The sequence below is a fragment of the Macaca nemestrina genome, chromosome 17, assembly GCF_043159975.1.
Source record: "Macaca nemestrina isolate mMacNem1 chromosome 17, mMacNem.hap1, whole genome shotgun sequence".
Classification (NCBI taxonomy): domain Eukaryota; kingdom Metazoa; phylum Chordata; class Mammalia; order Primates; family Cercopithecidae; genus Macaca; species Macaca nemestrina.
Window position 1 is genome coordinate 38,717,474 of NC_092141.1, and position 18,561 is coordinate 38,736,034.

At 44.6% G+C, this 18,561-nt stretch overlaps 1 long non-coding RNA gene across 6 annotated transcripts in view; it reads right to left on the reverse strand.

Annotated features, from left to right (window-relative positions):
- Positions 1-18,561, reverse strand: part of LOC139359537 (uncharacterized) — an 86,595-nt gene that overhangs the window by 9,871 nt on the left and 58,163 nt on the right. For all 6 annotated transcript variants that reach the window (XR_011615580.1, XR_011615581.1, XR_011615584.1 and 3 more), the window contains 3 exons: positions 16,745-16,861; positions 15,535-15,613; positions 10,280-10,387 (listed from right to left, as the gene is read on the reverse strand). This is a non-coding gene — a long non-coding RNA (uncharacterized lncRNA). The remainder of the gene's footprint in view (positions 1-10,279; positions 10,388-15,534; positions 15,614-16,744; positions 16,862-18,561) is intronic.

The following is an 18,561-nucleotide window of genomic DNA, read 5'->3' on the forward strand; positions in this document are numbered from 1 at the left end:
TGAACAGATATAGACATGACACTGATACTGCTTGCTGTGGTCTGATAAAGTCCTTTCTCTCTGACGCAAGAGTCTTGTATTCAACCAGCAAACATGAAACAATAACAGACTAATGGCTTTTAAGGAGGGCAAAATCCTAGTCCCTGACAGCAATGATGGGGAGCAGAGGTGGTTCTTCCAACGCCCAAGTATGTCCATGTCATATTACATTGCATTATACATCTGGAGATGGAAAATCAGGTGGGTCTTTGGACCCCCTGCGAACTAGACCTGGGTCAAAGGCTCCATTTATTACCTAGCCCCAATATACTCCCACTTTAACAGGGAGACCACAGTGAAGCTTTGGGTCTCCAGGCATCAGTGTGAACTCAGGCCTTATATCCAATAGCCCTCAAAAAGGCTGGGAATTACCCTTTCCTGAGGAGATGGCCATTGGTTTCTTTGGAGAGGGATTGGGGGAATCACGATCATATACATTTGCTGTGGCACTTCTTCCTGGAAACCTACTCTCTGCTTCAGTCAGGTTCTGGGTTCTGGGTTATTGGGGTGACTACCCTCAAACTCCTCATCACCCATCTTTGATTTCTTCTGGTTTTGCAGATTAAACAATTGGCTTTTTGGCTGCTCCATCGATCTTACCCTGGGAACATAATGTTCTTTTTTGTTTCCGTCTGGCACTTTTATTGTTTTACTTTTCTGTTTGATTCATTGGAGTGATTTGGGAGTGTGATATGAACCATGGCTCCAGTTTACATCCTGATGGCGTTCCAATTGCTCCACCATCACCTGATTCCATCACTGGATTTATTCTTTTATTGAATAGCACAGCTTTTCCCCACTGATTTGAAATGGCATTTTTGTTAAATGCTGATTCTCACTCTGTTGCCAGGATGGAGCGCAGTGATGCAATCTCGACTCACTGCAGCCTTTGCCTCCCGGGTTCAAGTGATTCTCCTACCGTAGCCTCTTGAGTAGCTGGGATTACAGGCATGCGCCATCACACCCAGCTAATTTCTGTATTTTTAGTAGAGACAGGGTTTCACCATGTTGGCCTGGATGGTCTCGATCTCCTGACCTCATGATCTGCCCACTTTGGTCTCCCAGAGTGCTGGGATTACAGGCGTGAGCCACCATGCCCAGCCAAAAATTCATATTCTTATTAATTTTCTCCATAGCTCTACTTGAATCCGATCCTCCCTGGTGTCACTCATTGTGCTAAGTGTGCCCAGCTTGCATCTGAGGGTTAAATGCCAGTCCCTGACAGGATCCTGCCCGTTCTGTGGCAGCATTTGCTACCATGAACACTGACCCATATGTAACAGCCACAGTGAGTTTCCCAACAATGCCAGTGCCCCTCAGTCAGTGCTTTCCTTATTGCTTTGTAAATAGAGTGCCCTCTAGACCCTCCCATGCCATGGTAGCCTGGCATTATGCAGAATATCCACTCTAATGTGCCCACCGCACTCAGTCTTTTGATCCCTTCCTCCACCATGCTCCATGATAGTTCTAGCGTTTCTACCTCACTTACAATGGACCGTTGCTTTTCCCAAACTTTGAGAGGCAACCGAGCAGCTGAATAGCACCATCTCCTGGGATCTTCAATAGTTGTTAAATTTTGTATCATGGGCTATTGGTCCCACATTGATAAATTCTGTTATTCAAATTTATCCAGTGCTCCTTGATCCACCACCCTCAAGATACAGTGCCAGATGTACTTTCCTGGCTCCTGCTGGAATCTGTGATCTAGGTCCTGCAGCTCCTTTGGGGTATACTGGACCTCAACGTGATAGAGAACACAGCCTTCTTTGGAACTTTGCTGCTCTTATAATGAAGGCCTGGTCCTGTTCCTCAGCCTTTTCTGCTCTCCCATTGCAGGTGATGAGTCTCTTTATATGCTGCCAAGGACGGCCTCTGGTTTTCACACTTCAACTTACAGGCGATTAATCACTCTCAGCCTTTCATGTCTTTCTCCAATGCAGCAAGAGCCAGAAGAAACAGCCATCCAATTCTCAAGTCCTTATATTAATATAATTACTGTTGCCCTTGAAACTCTCAAATTCCTCTCCAGTCTATTCTCTCCCATCAGTTTCCCATTGCAGTTCCCTGCTGCTAGGAGGTTTGTTGTTGTTGTTTTGGTTTGGTTTGGTTTTCTTGTTTCTCTGAGACAGTCTTGTTCTGTTGTCCAGGCTGGAGTACAGTGGCACCATCTCGGCTCACTGCAACCTCTGCTTCCCAAGCTCAAGTGATCCACCTCAGCCTCCTGAGTAGCTGGGACTACAGGTGTGTGCCACCATGTCTGGCTAATTTTTTTTTTTTTTTTTTTTTTGAGACAGAGTTTTGCTCTTGTTGCCCAGATTGGAGTGCAGTGGCGCGATCTTGGGTCACTGCAACCTCCACCTTCCGGTTTCAACCGATGGTATTTTCGTTAGAGCAGATTAACATGGCTTTAGCTGTGTAGCTATCATTAGCCATTAATCTGGCCAATGCATTCCTTTTTTTTTTTCTTTTCTTTTCTTTCTTTTTTTTTTTTTTGAGATGAAATCTTGTTCTTTTGCCAGGCTGGAGTGAAGGGGTGTGATCTTGGCTCACTGCAACCTCCACCCGCCGGATTCAAGTGATTCTCCTGCCTCAGCCTCCCGAGTAGCTGAGATTACAGGTATGTGCCACCATACCCGGCTAATTTTTATAGTTTTAGTAGAGACGGGGTTTCACTATGTTAGTCAGTCTGCTCTCGAACTCCCGACCTTGTGATCCACTCGCCTCGACCTTCCAAAGTCCTGGGATTACAGGCATGGGCTACTGCACCTGGCTGGAGGTTTTAATAATCATGCTGGGCATGAGCCACTGTGCCTGGCAATTTTTTTTTTTTTTTTTTTTGGTAGAGATGGAGTTTTGCTATGTTGCCCAGGCTGGTCTTGAACTCCTGAGCACAAGCAATCCACCCGCCTTGGCGGCCTAAAGTGCTGGGATTACAGGCATGGGCTACTGCACCTGGCTGGAGGTTTCAATAATCACACCACAACCTCTTGCCACAGGTTTGATCAGGTGTTTATTGTAAGCCGGCTGTTGGGTGAAACAGCTCTATAATCCCATCATCTGCTTCCATGAGAACTCCTGATACCAACTGTCATAAATTAGGTTCCCTGGGAAACTGACTCTGAGACTGAGATTTACTCTGAGTCATGCAGGAAATGTCTTTGGGAGTGCTTTAGGAACAGGGTTGCCAGATAAACTATAGCATGCCCAGTTAAGTTTGCACTTCAGATAAACAAAGAGTGCAATATGTGGGTCATGTTTATATTAAAAGTTATTCTTACTTATCTGAAATTCAAATTTCACTGGGCGTTTGGTGTTTATATTTGTCAAATCTGGCAACTTCTGTCTAAAGAACAACACCTATGAGAAGTGAGCAAGGCAAGCTCGTGAAGGGGAGACGTTAAACTATAAGCAGTTGGAGGAGAGGCTTCCACTGAGTCTACGGCACCGTCTATAGGTTGGAGAGTCCTTCAGAGCTGCCCTGGGCCAGGCGCGGTGGCTCACATATGTAATCCCAGCACTTTGGGAGGCCGAGGTGACAGACCACCTGATGTCAGAAGTCCAAGACCAGCCTGGCCAACATGGCGAAACCCCGTCTCTACTACAAATACAAAAATTAGCTGGGTATGGTGGTGGGTGCCTGTAGTTCCAGCTACTCAGGAGGCTGAGGCAGGAGAATCATTTGAACCCAGGAGATGGGGTTTCACCGTGTTAGCCAGGATGGTCTTGATCTCCCAAACTCGTGATCCACCCCCTTCGGCCTCCCAAAGTGCTGGGATTACAGGTATAAACCACCATGCCCAGCCAACTATCTGATTTTTGACAAACCTGACTGAAACAAGCAATGAGGAGAGTATTCTCTATTTAATAAGTGGTGCTGGGAGAACTGGCTAGCCATGTAAAGAAAACTGAAACTGGAACCCTTCCTTACACCATATACAAAAATCAACTCAAGATATATTAAGTGGGGCATGGTGGCTGTAATCCCAGAACTTTGGGAGGCTGAGGCAGGTGGATCATTTGAGGTCAGGAGTTTGAGACCAGCCTGGCCAACATGGTAAAACCCTGTGTCTTCTAAGAATATAGAAATTAGCTTGGTGTGGTGGCAGGTACCTGTAATCCCAGATACTCAGGAGGCTAAGGCAGGAGAATCACCTGAGCCTGTGAAGTAGAGGTTGCAGTAAACTGAGATTGTGCCACTGCACTCCAATCTGGGTAACAGAGTAAGATCCTGACTCAAAACAAAACAAAACAAACCATAAAAACAAACAAAAAAAATTATAGATTAAAGACCTAAATGTTAAACCCCAAACTACAAATACCCTAGAAAAGGGCCAGGCGCGATGGCTCACGCCTATAATCTCAGCACTTTAGAAGGTTACAGAGGGCAGATCACCTGAGGTCGGGAGTTCTAGACCAGCATAGCCAACATGGTGAAAGCCTGTCTCTACTAAAAATACAAAATTAGCTGGGCATAGTGGCATGTGCCTGTAATCTCAGCTACTCAGGAGGCTGAGGCAGGAGAATTGCTTGAAACCAGGAGGTGGAGGTTGCAGTAAGCCAAGATGGCGCCATTGCACTCAAAGCTGGGTGACAAGAGTGAAACTCCCTCTCAAAAACAAACAAAAAATCCCTAGAAGAAAATCTAGGCAATACTGCTCAGGACATAGGCACAAGCAAAGATTTCATGATGAAGACACCAAAGGCAATTGCAACAAAAGCAAACATTGACAGATGGGATCTAATTAAAGAGCTTCTGCACAGCAAAAGAAACTATCATCAGAGTGAATAGACAACCTATGGAATGGGAGAAGATTTTTGCAATCTATCTTTCTGACAAAGGTCTAACATCAAGCATCTATAAGGTACTTACACAAATTTACAAGAAAAAAACAAACAGCCCCATTAAAAAGTGGGCAAAAGACATGAAGAGACACTTCAAAAGAAGGCATAAGGCCGGACGTGGTGGCTCAAGCCTGTAATCCCAGCACTTTGGGAGGCCGAGGCGGGTGGATCACGAGGTCAGGAGATCGAGACCACCCTGGCTAACATGGTGAAACCCCGTCTCTACTAAAAAATACAAAAAACTAGCCGGGCGAGGTGGCGGGCGCCTGTAGTCCCAGCTACTCGGGAGGCTGAGGCAGGAGAATGGCGGGAACCCAGGAGGCGGAGCTTGCAGTGAGCTGAGATCCGGCCACTGCACTCCAGTCTGGGCGACAGAGTGAGACTCCGTCTCAAAAAAAAAAAAAAAAAAAAAAAAAAGAAGGCATACATGCGGCCAACAAACATGAGAAAGAGCTCAATATCACCGGTCATTAGAGAAATGCAAATCAAAACCATGATGAGATACCATCTCACACCTGTCAGAATGGCTATTAGTTGTTTGGTTGCATGTTTGTTTTTTTGAGACAGACTTTCCCTGTTATTGTCCAGGCTGGAGTGCAATGGTGTGATCTCAGCTCACCGCAACCTCTGCCTCCTGGGTTCAAGTGATTCTCCTGCCTCAGCCTCCCAAGTAGCTGGGACCACAGGCGCCCACCACCACACCTGGCTAATTTTTTGTATTTTTTAGTAGAGATGGGGTTTCACCGTGTTAGCCAGGATGGTTTCCATCTCCTGACCTCGTGATCCATTCGCCTCGGCCTCCCAAGATGCTGGGATTACAGGCGTGAGCCACCATGCCCGGCCAATTTTGTATTTTCAGTAGAGATGGGGTTTCTCCATGTTGGTCAGGCTGGGCTTGAACCCCTGACCTCAGGTAATCCGCCCACCTCAGCTTCCCAAAGTGCTGGGATTACAGGCGTAAGCCACCACGCCCAACCCCTATTTGATTAAGGCATTGTAGTAGAGATTCTATTTTACAGAGTTGATTGCAAATTTGGGTCAATCAGCCACTGTCATATAACGTAAGATAATATAACTTGAAATACATTAGATATCTAAGTATAAAATAATAAAAACAAAAGTGAAGAAGTGTGTGTGAAGACAACTTGATTAAGACAAATCATAAAGCAAAGTGACTATATGAAAGTTAAGTTTTTTCCATGGTGAAAGCATAAACAAAATTAAGAAAAAAACAATAGATTGGGAAAATATTTGTAACACATAAGAATGAAAGTCTGTAACATATAAACAGTTTCTACAAATTAATTAGAAAGAAACTAATGACTAATAGAAAAATGGACAAAGGCTGCAAATAGGCAAATTGCAGAAGAGGAAATTCAAATAGACAATAAAAATATAAAAAGACACTGCTCAGCCTCACTATTCAGGAAAAAGCAAATTAAAACAAGAAAGAGATGCCACTTTTCAATGATTGGCAAAAGTTATAAAGAGTAACCATATCTGCGCCAGGCACGGTGGCTCATGCCTGTAATCTCAGCACTTTGGGAGGCCAAGGGAGGCAGAGAACTTTGAGCTCAGGAGTTCGAGACCAGCCTGGACAACATGGTGAAAACCTGTCTCTACAAGAAATACAAAAATGGGCTGGCCATGCTGGCTCATGCCTGTGGTCCCTGCTACTTGGGAGGCTGAGGCTGGAGGATTACTTGAGCCAGGAAGTGGAGGTTGCAGTCAGCTGAGATCACGCCACTGCATTCCAGCCTGGGTAACAGAGTGAAAGAAACCCTGTCTCAAACAAACAAATAAAAAGAGTAATCATACCTCATACTGAAAGCATGAATAAAGGACACTCATACATGCTGGTGGGAATATAAATTGCTAAAGCCAATTTGGAAAATAGCATTTGAGCTAGCAGTCTGTTTGGGAAATCTATCCTACAGAAATAAAAGCATCAATTTGTAACCAAGTAGCTCAGCTTCAAAATGCATTTTGAAACTTTTTTCCTTTCTTACATTCAGCCTTGAAACAAACTTTAAAATTATTTGTTGGCTGGGCCTGGTGGCTCATGCCTGTGATCCCAGCACTTTGGGAGACCGAGGCAGGTGGATCACTTGAGGCCAGGAGTTCAAGACCAGCCTGGCCAACATGGTGAAACCCCATCTCTACTAAATATACAAAAATTAGCAGAGATCACGCTGCTGCAATCCAGCCTGGGCAACAGAGTGAGACTCTGTCTCAAAAATAAATAAATAAATAAAGCTTTTTGTTTCCCTTCCCACCAGATAGACATTCTTGTGCACAGTGCTCGCTTAGATAATTATGCACTTATTTAGAAATTCATGGGTCTAATTTTGGAACACATGAGGCATGAAGACCCAACTGCTAAGTTCCAGAGATGACCTCAAGGCAGTTAATCTACAACCTGGCCATTGATGAGATGACAGCAGCCCACATGGGTGGACCATGACTCAAGACAGCCCTGGAACAAGATACACAGGCCTCATACCCAGCACTACTCCCGCATGGCTCCCATTCCAAGTTCCCCTTTTTTTCTTTCTTTCTATCTATCTAATCTATCTTATCTATCTTTATCTATCTATCTATCTATCTATCTATCTATCTATCTATCTATCTCTCTATATTTTGAGATGGAGTCTTGCTCTGTTGCCCAGGCTGGAGTGCAGTGGCGTGATCTCGGATCCCTGCAATCTCCACCTCCCAGGTTCAGGCGATTCTCCTGCCTCAGCCTCCCAAGTAGCTGGGATTACAGGCGTCCACCACCAGGTCCTGCTAATTGTTTTGCATTTTTAGTAGAGACGGGGTTTCACTATGTTGGCCAGGCTGGTTTCAAACTCCTGACCTCAAGTGATCCGCCTGCCTCGGCCTTCCAAAGTACTGGGATTACAGGCATGAGCCACAGTGCCCAGCCAAGTTCCCCTAAATTCCTGGGTTTACAGGCTTGTGCCGGGCCATATTACATGATTTTTAAAGCCAGTGTTATGGTCCTCATCTGTTAGTTCAGAGCAGCGAGGTCCAGTGGAAATATAACGTGAGCCATATGTGTAGTTTAAAATTTTTAGCAGTCACGTTAAAAACAGTAAAAGGAAACAGGGACTCACATCCCAGATAAACACCCGGGTCTTTTTAAAAACTCAGGCGTGGCTGGGCGCGGGGCTCATGCCTGTAATTCCAGCACTTTGGGAGGCCAAAGCAGGCAGATCACAAGTTCAGGAGTTCCAGACCAGCCAGCCTGGCCAACAGGGCGAAACCCCATCTCTACTAAAAATACAAAATTAGCCAGGTGTGCTTGCAGACACCTGTAATCCCAGCTACTGGGGAGGCTGAGGCAGGAGAATCGCTTGAAACAGGGATGTGGAAATTGCAGTGAGCCAAGATCACACCAATGCACTCTAGCCTGGATGACAGAGTGAGACTCCATCTCAAAAAAAAAAAAAAAGAAAAGAAAAAGAAACAAACAGCCCAGGTACAATGGCTCACGCCTGTAATCCCAGCACTTTGGGAGGCCAAGGCGGGTGGATCACCTGAGGTCAGGAGTTCAAGACCAGCCTGGCCAACATGCAGAAACCCGTCTCTACTAAAAATACAAAAAAATTAGCAGGACGTGGTGGCAGCTGCCTGTAATCCCAGCTACTTGGCAGGCTGAGGCAGGAGAATTGCTAGAACCCTGGGGACGAAGGTTACAAAGGTTGCATTGAGCTGAGATGGCACCACTGCACTCCAGCCTGGACGACAAGAGTCAGACTCCGTCTCACAAAAAAAAAAAAGGAAACAAACAAATGAGCTGACATACTTAATGGTAAACGGTTGAATGTATTCCCCTTAAAATCAGGAGCACGGCATAGATGTCTACTGCCACCATTCCCATTTAATCTATTAATAACATCATATTGGCGGTTACAGTTAATACAATCAAGCAAGAAATAAAAGGCATAGGCATCAGAAAGGAAGAAGCTGTTTCTATTTGTAGACAACACTGTCTACAAAGAATCTACAAAAAAGGTTCTGAAAACGCATAAATGAGCAATGTTATTCAAAGCCACAGCTTTTACATCAAATCTTCTATCTCCAGATCCTTATATCAAATTGCCAACTGGATATCTTCACCTGTATGTTTCCCAGGAACCCCCAAGACTCAGTATTTCCAAGACCAAATTATTGATATCTGTCTAAACTTGGTCTTTCAAAAAAAATTCCCTATTCCTCTGGTAATGCCATCAATTTACTTATTCTAATAGAGCTTCCCAATGTTGATTGATCCATCTATCCATGCTGAAAAATGAAGGTTTGTCTTAGACTATTCCTCTTACCTGCCCCATATACTTGGTCAGTTAGGCTATCAGTTAATCTTGTTATGAAACCAATTGCCCCAAACCTAGAGTCTTAAAAGACAATAATCTATAGGCTGGGCGTGGTGGCTTATGCCTGTAATCCCAGCACTTTGGGAGGCCAAGGTGGGAGGATCACGAGGTCAAGAAATTGAGACCATCCTGGCCAACATGGGGAAACCCCCGTCTCTACTAAAAATACAAAAATTAACTAGGCGTGGTGGCGCGTGCCTGTAGTCCCAGCTACTCAGGAGGCTGAGGCAGGAGAATCACTTGAACCCAGGAGGCGGAGGTTGCAGTGGGCTGAGATCATGCCACTGCACTCCAGCCTGGTGACAGAGCGAGACTCCCTATCAAAAAAAAAAAAATTCCCCTACTTATGTTAAGAGTACCAAAAATAGGGCCAGGAATGATGGCTCATCCCTATAATTTTGGCACTTGGGGAAGCCGAGGCGGGAAGACAGCTTGAGTCCAGGAGTAAAATAGTGAGACTCTGTCTCTACAAAATAATAAAAACTTAGCTGGATGTGGCACACACCTGTAGTCCAGGTACTCACGAGGCTGAAATGGGTGGGTCACTTGAGCCTGGGAGGTCAAGGCTGCAGAGAACTGTGATCACACCACTATATACTACACCCAACCTGGGCTACAAGGTGAGACCCTGTCTCAAAAAAAAAAGAAGTACCAAAAATCTATAGCTGTTTCAGGAATAAAATACATGCAGTTAGTGAGGTTTTTCTCCCCCACTGCTATGACTAATTTTTGCTTGAGACGCTAAACCAAACACCATTTTAAGTCTGTGGCCCAACCAAAAAAGGGAATCATACTCTCCAAAAATTGTACCTTCCCACTCTAATTGCTAAAATAAAATGTTTTCTTATGAAAATCAATTCTGTAGGTATCAATGAGTTACAAAAGCATGGCTTATTTAAAAAAAAAATAGTGGGCCAGGTTACCTACATGAACTGCAAAGCAAGCAAACTGAATTTTCTTATCCAAGAGCCCATCCTCATACTTACAATTTCCCATGACTACGTGGAAATTCTTTCACTTACCGGAAAGACCTGATTGGCACTTTCACTGAGAGTTGAATCATCTGGGCTGTCGACAGGTGTCTGATGTGTAGACTCGGAATCAAACTGACCTACATCCTCTTCAGATTGCTTTATACAAACAAAATAATTTAGAAAATAATAAATAGTCCATATGACATCAATCAAATGCACCGTAAGCTCTGGGAGCTCTTTTCGCAGGGGTTAACTACAATGAAGTATTAGAATAGTCTTAGCAGGCACAGAATGAAGAAAAAATGCAGGTGGAAAGTACTGAGTCAAATTACATCTTCAAATCTTAAACATGCACTCGAATAGATTTTAGTATACAGTTCTTCCTATTAAAAATGTGAATATATCAACTGGACATGGTGGCTCATGCCTGTAATCCCAGCACTCTGGGAGGCTGAGGCGGGCAGATCACAAGGTCAGGAGTTCGAGACCAGCCTGGCCTATATAGCGAAACCACATCTCTACTAAAAATACAAAATGGTGGTGGGCGCCTGTAATTCTACCTACTTGGCAGGCTGAGGCAGGAGAATTGCCTGAACCTGAGAGGCAGAGGTTGCAGTAAGCACAGATCGTGCCACTGCACACCAGCCCAGGCGACAGTGTGAGAGTCTGTCTCAATTAAAAAAAAAAAAGTGAATATAGGGAACTCAAAACAAGCTGGAAAAAATGTGAATACCAATTTCCCCTCTCACAAAGCTTCAGTGTGCCTAGTCCACTGGCTAAATCCCTGTGTAGAGATAATTAGTTCAGTTGGCTACTGCAGGTTTGTAATAAACCTGAAAAACTACTGAAGCAGAGTTAAAACAAATTTTTTAATTCATGTGTTTAACTGGTAAGATGCTCCAGTTAAAGTTTCTTCCCACAGATTATTTCATTCCTTTAGAAATCTAAAGGAACAAAAATAATTCTCTATTCTGCATGGGTTATAAGTTATATTTCCCTGTGAAAGTGTAGTTATCACTTCAGTGCTAACCATGAGATTGATTTATTTAATTCCTTCTCTCTTTCCCAAAATATCTGGTTAGACTCTTGGGTCAAATGTAGGAAGTAAATAATAGTTTAGAATATCTGACTTCATACTAAAAGGTGACCACACTGACCTTATAATTCTCCCAGAGCCCAGACTGTGAACCGCACTCCCTGGAGGAATGGATGATTCCAGGTGTGGGGAAATGCACGAGATAAGCACAGAACACCAGTTTCCTTATTTTGCTCTCTGGTACAACACCGGCCCATGTGCTCATGTCAAAAGACTCAGAAACCAACATGAAGACGCACCCAGCGTTCACTGCAGCCAGCATTCAACGAAGGGAAAAACTGAGCATCAATAAAGACAACTGCCAGTGCGGGGGCTCACACCCATCATCCCAGCACTTTGGGAGGCAGAGGCAGGCGGACTGCTTTTGAGCTCAGGAGTTGAAGACCAGCCTGGTGAACACGGCAAAACCCCGTCTCTCCCAGAAACACAAACATTAGCTGGGCATGGTGGTGTACCTGTGGTCCCCGCTACTAAGAGGCTGAGGTGGGAGGATTGCTGAGGCCGGGAATCAAGGCTGCAGCGGGCAGAGATTACACCACTGCACTACGGCTTGGGTGACAGAGGAAGACCCTGCCTCAAAACAATAAATGAATAAATAAAAATAAAATAAAAACAACTGCAATGAAATGAAACACAAATATGTTAAAACGTGTAAGTTTATAATGTACTAAAAAAGAAAAAATCACACACACAAAGTTCATTGGTCAATTTTGGGAGATGCTAGGGAACTAATTATTTTGAAAACTAGGAAAGAATCAAACATACATCCTGCCTTTCCTGTATGAACCATATCTTGAGTAACTAACTGATCAAACACTTTCTCTTTATGAAAGAATTCCAGCTAACAAAGAAAGAAGAAATAACAGTTAGAATAAGACCATTTCACAAACACCTGATGAAATTATAAAAGTAGGCCAGAGTTACTCAACCTCAGTGCTGCTGACTTTTTAGGCCTATTAATACTTTGCTGTAGGGGGCTGTGCTGTGTTGACTCTTACCCCTGAAGGTACCTGTGGCATTCCCTCCCCCACACTGTGACAATCAGTGTGTCTCTGGACATTGCCAAATTATCCTGGTAGTGAAATGCTGACACAGGCAATGATCAGTGACCACTAACATCACAAACACACACACACACAACTACACATTATGCCTCCTGATCAAAGCATGTAATACTGAGAGTTTAATCTGAATCAGATCAACCACCTAAATTTAACTACCAGTTTTTGGAAATTCAGGTAACACATGAACATGGTCAGTGAAACTATGGGGATAATATCAGCAAAATCAAAATTTGAGGATTCTACAAGACAAATGACCCGGTTTCGTCAGTAAATCACAAGGGGAATCTGTAAATGACAAGAGACCTAAGAGACATAGTAACCAAGTTATATACAGACCTTGATTAAATCCTCACAAACAGGACGAGAAAAAAAAAAGAATGGAACAACAACAACAAAATTAGGTGGGGCAACACAGGGAAACCTCATCTCTAGAAAAATTCAAAAAACTAGCTGGGTGTGGTGATACACCCCTGTGGTCCCAGCTATACCGGAGGATCCCTTGAGCCTGGGAGCTTGAGGCTGCCATGAGCCATGATCATGCCACTGCACTCCAGCCTGGGTAACAGAGAAATATCCTATCTCAAAAAAAGAAAACAAAACAAAAAAAAAAACCGGGCAACCTGTCAACTTCTGAGGTGTGATGCTGGGATGGCAGTTATGTTTAAACAAGATGACCTAATCATTTTTTACGCTGGGCGGTAGGTGTATGACAGTTCTCCTCCTTACAATTGTCTGTTGTTTTTTAAAGTGGGTCACATTATGCTCCATGACCAAAAAATAATCACCATCATCATCATCCTCTTTCTCTACCTACATCCCAAGGAATGGAAAAAGAAACTGTATTTTCTCAGATTCTGAGGTGGGAGAAAGACAATAACACACTAACTCATTTACTCATGAACATATTGCTATGAGTTGAAGCGTGTGCCTTACCCACCCCCCAAAAAATTTCGTATGTTGAAATTCTAACCTCTAGCTCCTCAGAATGTGACCTTATTTGGAAAGGGTTATTGCAGACATAATTAGTGAAGATGAGGTTCTACTGGAGTAGAGAGGAACCCTAATCCAGTATGCCTGGTATCCTTATCAACAGGGGAAATTTGGCCACAGATATGCACACAGGTAGAACATCATGTGAACATGAAGGCAGAGATCCAGGTGATGCACCTACAAGCCAAAGAATGACAGAGATTACAGCAAACCACCAGAAGCCAGGGGAGAGGCATGGAACATACAGTTCCTCACAGTCATCAAAGAAACCAGCTCTAACAACATGATGTAGAACTTCTAGTCTCCAGATCTATGAGATAATAAATTTCTGTTGTCTCAGCCACCCGGTTTGCGGTACTTTGTTGCAGCAAGCCTAGCAAATGAATGCACATATATTCTATAGTTTGAAGAAAAAATTCCCAGAAAATCATATTTAAAATGGTTAAATTAAGCAAAATAAAATAAGCCAAAAAAAGAAAAGTCCCAACTACCTGAAATATTTAATTGTCTTAGGAAATTGACTTAAAAATAGCTCATACAGTCAACTGCCACTGGCTTTAGTTCTTTAAAAAACAGTACAAAAATAAAAGATGCTTGGCTGGGTGCAGAAGCTCACACCTGTAATCCCAGCACTTTGACAGGCTGAGGTGGGTGGATCACTTGAGTCCAGGAGTTCGAGACCAGCCTGGGTGACATGGTGAAACCCTGCTTCTGCAAAAAATTAGCCAGGCGTGGTGACACGTGTCTGTAGTCGCAGCTATTCGGGAAGCTGAGGTGAGAGAATCACCTGATTCTGGGGAGGTCAAGGCTGCGTTGAACTGTGATCATGCTACTGCACTCCATGCTGGGTTCCTGGGTGACAGAGTGAGACCCCGTCTCAAAATAAAATAAAATAAATAAAAAATAAAAACAAAGATGCTGAAAAACAAAGATGATAAACCAAAGATCTCTGAACTGCTAATAAAAATAATGTTTCTGTCTGTTCTGAGATTTTTCTCTTTTTTTTTTTTTTTTTTTGAGACGGAGTCTCGCTCTGCAGCCCAGGCTGGAGTGCAGTGGCCGGATCTCCGCTCACTGCAAGCTCCGCCTCCCGGGTTCACGCCTTTCTCCTGCCTCAGTCTCCTGAGTAGCTGGGACTACAGGCGCCCGCCACCACACCCGGCTAAATTTTTGTATTTGTAGTAGATTCGGGGTTTCACCGTGTTAGCCAGGATGGTCTGGATCTCCTGACCTCGTGATCCGCCCGCCTCGGCCTCTCAAAGTGCCGGGATTACAGGCGTGAGCCACCGCGCTCGGCGGCGATTTTTCTTATTCTAAAAAAGTCTCAAGGGATCCTCCTGCCTCAGCCTCTCAAGTAGCTGGGACTCACAGGCACATACCACCACACCCAGCTAACTATTTTTTTTGAGACGGAGTCTCGCTCTGTCGCCCAGGCTGGAGTGCGGTGGCCGGATCTCCGCTCACTGCAAGCTCCGCCTCGCGGGTTCGTGCCATTCTCCTGCCTCAGTCTCCCGAGTAGCTGGGACTACAGGCGCCTGCCACCTCGCCCGGCTAGTTTTTTTTTTTGTTTTTTGTTTTTTTTTTTTTGAGACGGAGTCTCACGCTGTTGCCCAGGCTGGAGTGCAGTGGCGCGATCTCGGCTCACTGCAAGCTCCGCCTCCCGGGTTCCCGCCATTCTCCTGCCTCAGCCTCCTGAGTAGCTGGGACTACAGGCGCCCGCCACCGCGCCCGGCTAATTTTTTGTATTTTTAGTAGAGACGGGGTTTCACCGTGGTCTCGATCTCCTGACCTTGTGATCCGCCCGCCTCGGCCTCCCAAAGTGCTGGGATTACAGGCGTGAGCCACCGCGCCCGGCCTAGTTTTTTGTATTTTTAATAAAGACTGGGTTTCACAGTGTTTGCCAGGATGGTCTTGATCTCCTGACCTCGTGATCTGCCCGCCTCGGCCTTCCAAAGTGCTGGGATTACAGGCGTGAGCCACCGCGCCCGGCCCAGCTAACTTTTAAATGTTTCCTAGAGATGGAGTCTTGTTATGTTGCCCATGCTGGTCTTGAACTCCTGGCTTCAAACAATCCTCCCACCTCGGCCCTTTAAAGTTTTGGGATTATAGGCATGAGCCCCTGCACCCAATTATATGCTTTCATGTATACTTACCAACAGAGGTTTAAAGGGGGGGCTCCACCTTTCCAGCCAGAAGTTCTTCCCAGTTAATGTGTCTAAAGAATGGATGAGCCTAGGGGAAAAAAAAGCAGAAAGAAAAGTTGAGGGGAATAGACTTTGCTGGATTGATAAATTAATCACCTTTTTGAAGTTACAAGTCACAAAATAAGCTAAACTTATAAGCAACTACATATAACCCTGAGAAATACATAAAACTAGCACTATCTTCCCCACAAAACACCAAACATGCCAATCCCTACTTGAACTTCTCCAGCGTCCCCAGGCCCAGCTCCCAGACGAGAAGCAGCTTGAAAGAGGAAAAAACAGCCTGGATAAAGAACCTTAGTCAAACTGATTTCTTTCCTTTTTAGACTTTGCTTGTCTACTTTGCCTTGAGAAAATATAGTTTATTGGCCGGGCACGGTGGCTCATGCCCGTAATCCCAGCACTTTGGGAGGCTGAGGCAGGTGGTTCACCTGAGGTTGGGAGTTCGAGACCAGCCTGGCCAACATGGTGAAACCCCTTCTCTACTAAAAATACAAAAATTAGCCCGGCATAGTGGTGCACACCTGTAATCCCAGTTACTAGGGAGACTGAGGCAAGACAATCACTGGAACCTGGGAGGCGGAGGTTGCAGTGAGCCAAGATCATGCCATTGCACTCCAGCCTCTCCAGCCTGGATGACAGTGCAAGACTCCATCTCAGAAAGAAAAGAAAATATAGTTTACTAATTACTACTGAGTAATTGTTTAAGGGTCTCTAATGCCAGCACTTTGGGAGGCCAAGGCAGGTGGATCACCTGCGGTCAGGAATTCCAGACCAGCCTGACCAACATGGTGGAACCCTGTCTCTATTAAAAATACAAAAATTAGCCAGGCGTGCTGGCGGGCGCCTGTATTCCCGGCTACTCGAGAGGCTGAGGCAGGAGAATCGCTTGAACCCGGGGGCTGAGGTTGCAGTGAGCCAAGATCGCGCCATTGCACTCCAGCCTGGGTGACAGAGCGAGACTCTGTCACAAAAAAAAAAAAAAAGAATTATAAAAACCAATATGAAAAGAAAGTCGTTAGATAAATCTGTACTTCGCCTTCAAAAACTGAAGACTTTTTTTGTTCAATATGTATTATTCAAAATATACATTAAATTCTATCTAGTTAAATCCTAGTCATTGAATCTTATAGTGTTGGTGACCATTTAAGAACCTTACCTTTTTAAGCAGATCTCTGGCTTCTTGTGTGAGGTAGGGAGGCAAATTGAGCAAATTGAGTTTACATTTGAGGATGTTGTCAGTTGTTTTCTTTCTATTCTCCCCAGTGAATGGGGGCTAAGAGTAGAAGACAAGTGAAAGATATTAGCAGGGAGTGAAAAATATTAGCATATAAGAAACAAATTTTAAATAACAATATTATCTATTTCCTGAATTAGTTATGCATAGAGATCAGAAATGTATGCTGTGAAATAGGCTAACTGCTAAAGACCTTTATTTTGTTTTAGAGACAGGGTCTCACTATGTTGTCAAGGCTAGATTCTATTAATAATCCTTAGCTCCAATGATCCTCCCGCCTCAGCCTCCTCAGTAGCTTGGGCTACAGGCATGCACCACTGTGCCCGGCAGCAGTGCAGTTTTTAAGCAACAGGACAGAGGAAGTAGCAGTGTCCTGGAAGGAAGCCTGTGTTTCCACCATTCACTTGTTGTGTGATAAAAAGTGAGCTATGTGATTTTATGCTTCAGTTTCTCCATTTATAAAATAAGGACTCCTGAGTAGCTGGGATTACAGGAGCATACTACCATGCTCAGCTAATTTTTCTATTTTTAGTAGAGACGGGGTTTCACTATGTTGGCCAGACTGGTCTCAAACTCCTGACCTCATGATCCACCCACCTTGGTCTCCCAAAGTGCTGAGATTTTAGGCATGAGCCACTGAGCATGGCATAGGAATTCTTTATACTACTCTTGAAACTGTGTAAGTATGAAATTATGTCAAAATAAAGTTTTTCCGGGCAGGCACAGTGGCTCACACCTGTAATACCAGCACTTTGGAAGGCCAAGGCGGGCAGATCACCTGAGGTCAGGAGTTCAAGACCAGCCTGGCCAACACGGTGAAAGCCCAGCTCTACTAAAAATACACAACAATACCCTGGTGTGGTGGTGCATACCTGTAGTCCTAGCTAAATGGGAGGCTAAGGCAGGAGAATCGCTTGAACCTGGGAGGCAGAGGTTGCGGTGAGCCGAGATTACATCTCTGCACTCCAGCCTGGGTGAGAAGAGTGAAACTCCATCTTCAAAAAAAAACTTTTTCCAATGGCAATAGTCACAAAAAAGTGGCTACATTCTGCACCTTTCTGTTCCATGTTACATGTTACTGCGAAATCTTTCTCAGAGAACTGAACTGTGTTTGGTAGAAATAGATACTTGTGGCCGGGCACAGTGGCTCACATCTGTAATCCCAGCACTTTGGGAGGCCAAGGCAGGCGGATAACGAGGTCAGGAGATCAAGACCATCCTGGCTAACATGGTGAAACCCCGTCTCTACTAAAATAATACAAAAAATTAGCCGGGCATGGTGGCGGGCAACTGTAGTCCCAGCTACTTGGGAGGCTGAGGCGGGAGAACGGCGACAACCCAGGAGGCGGAGCTTGCAGTGAGTTGAGATTGGGCAACAGAGCCAGACTCCATCTCAAAAAAAATAAAATAAAATAAACAAATAAAGTACACTTTAACTTTTAAACTCCTGCCACGGGCCAGGCTTGGTGGCTCATGCCTGTAATCCCAGAACTTTGGGAGGCCAAGGCGGGTGGATTACTTGAGGTCGGGAGTTTGAGACCAGCCTGACCAACATGGAGAAACCCCGTCTCTACTAAAAATAAAAAATTAGCCAGGAGTGGCGGCGCATGCCTGTAATGCCAGCTACTGGGGAGGCTGAGGCAGGAGAATTGCTGGAACCTGGGAGGCAGAGGTTGCGGTGAACCAAGATAGTGTCACTGCACTCCAGTCTGGGCAACAAGAGTGAAACTCCACCTAAA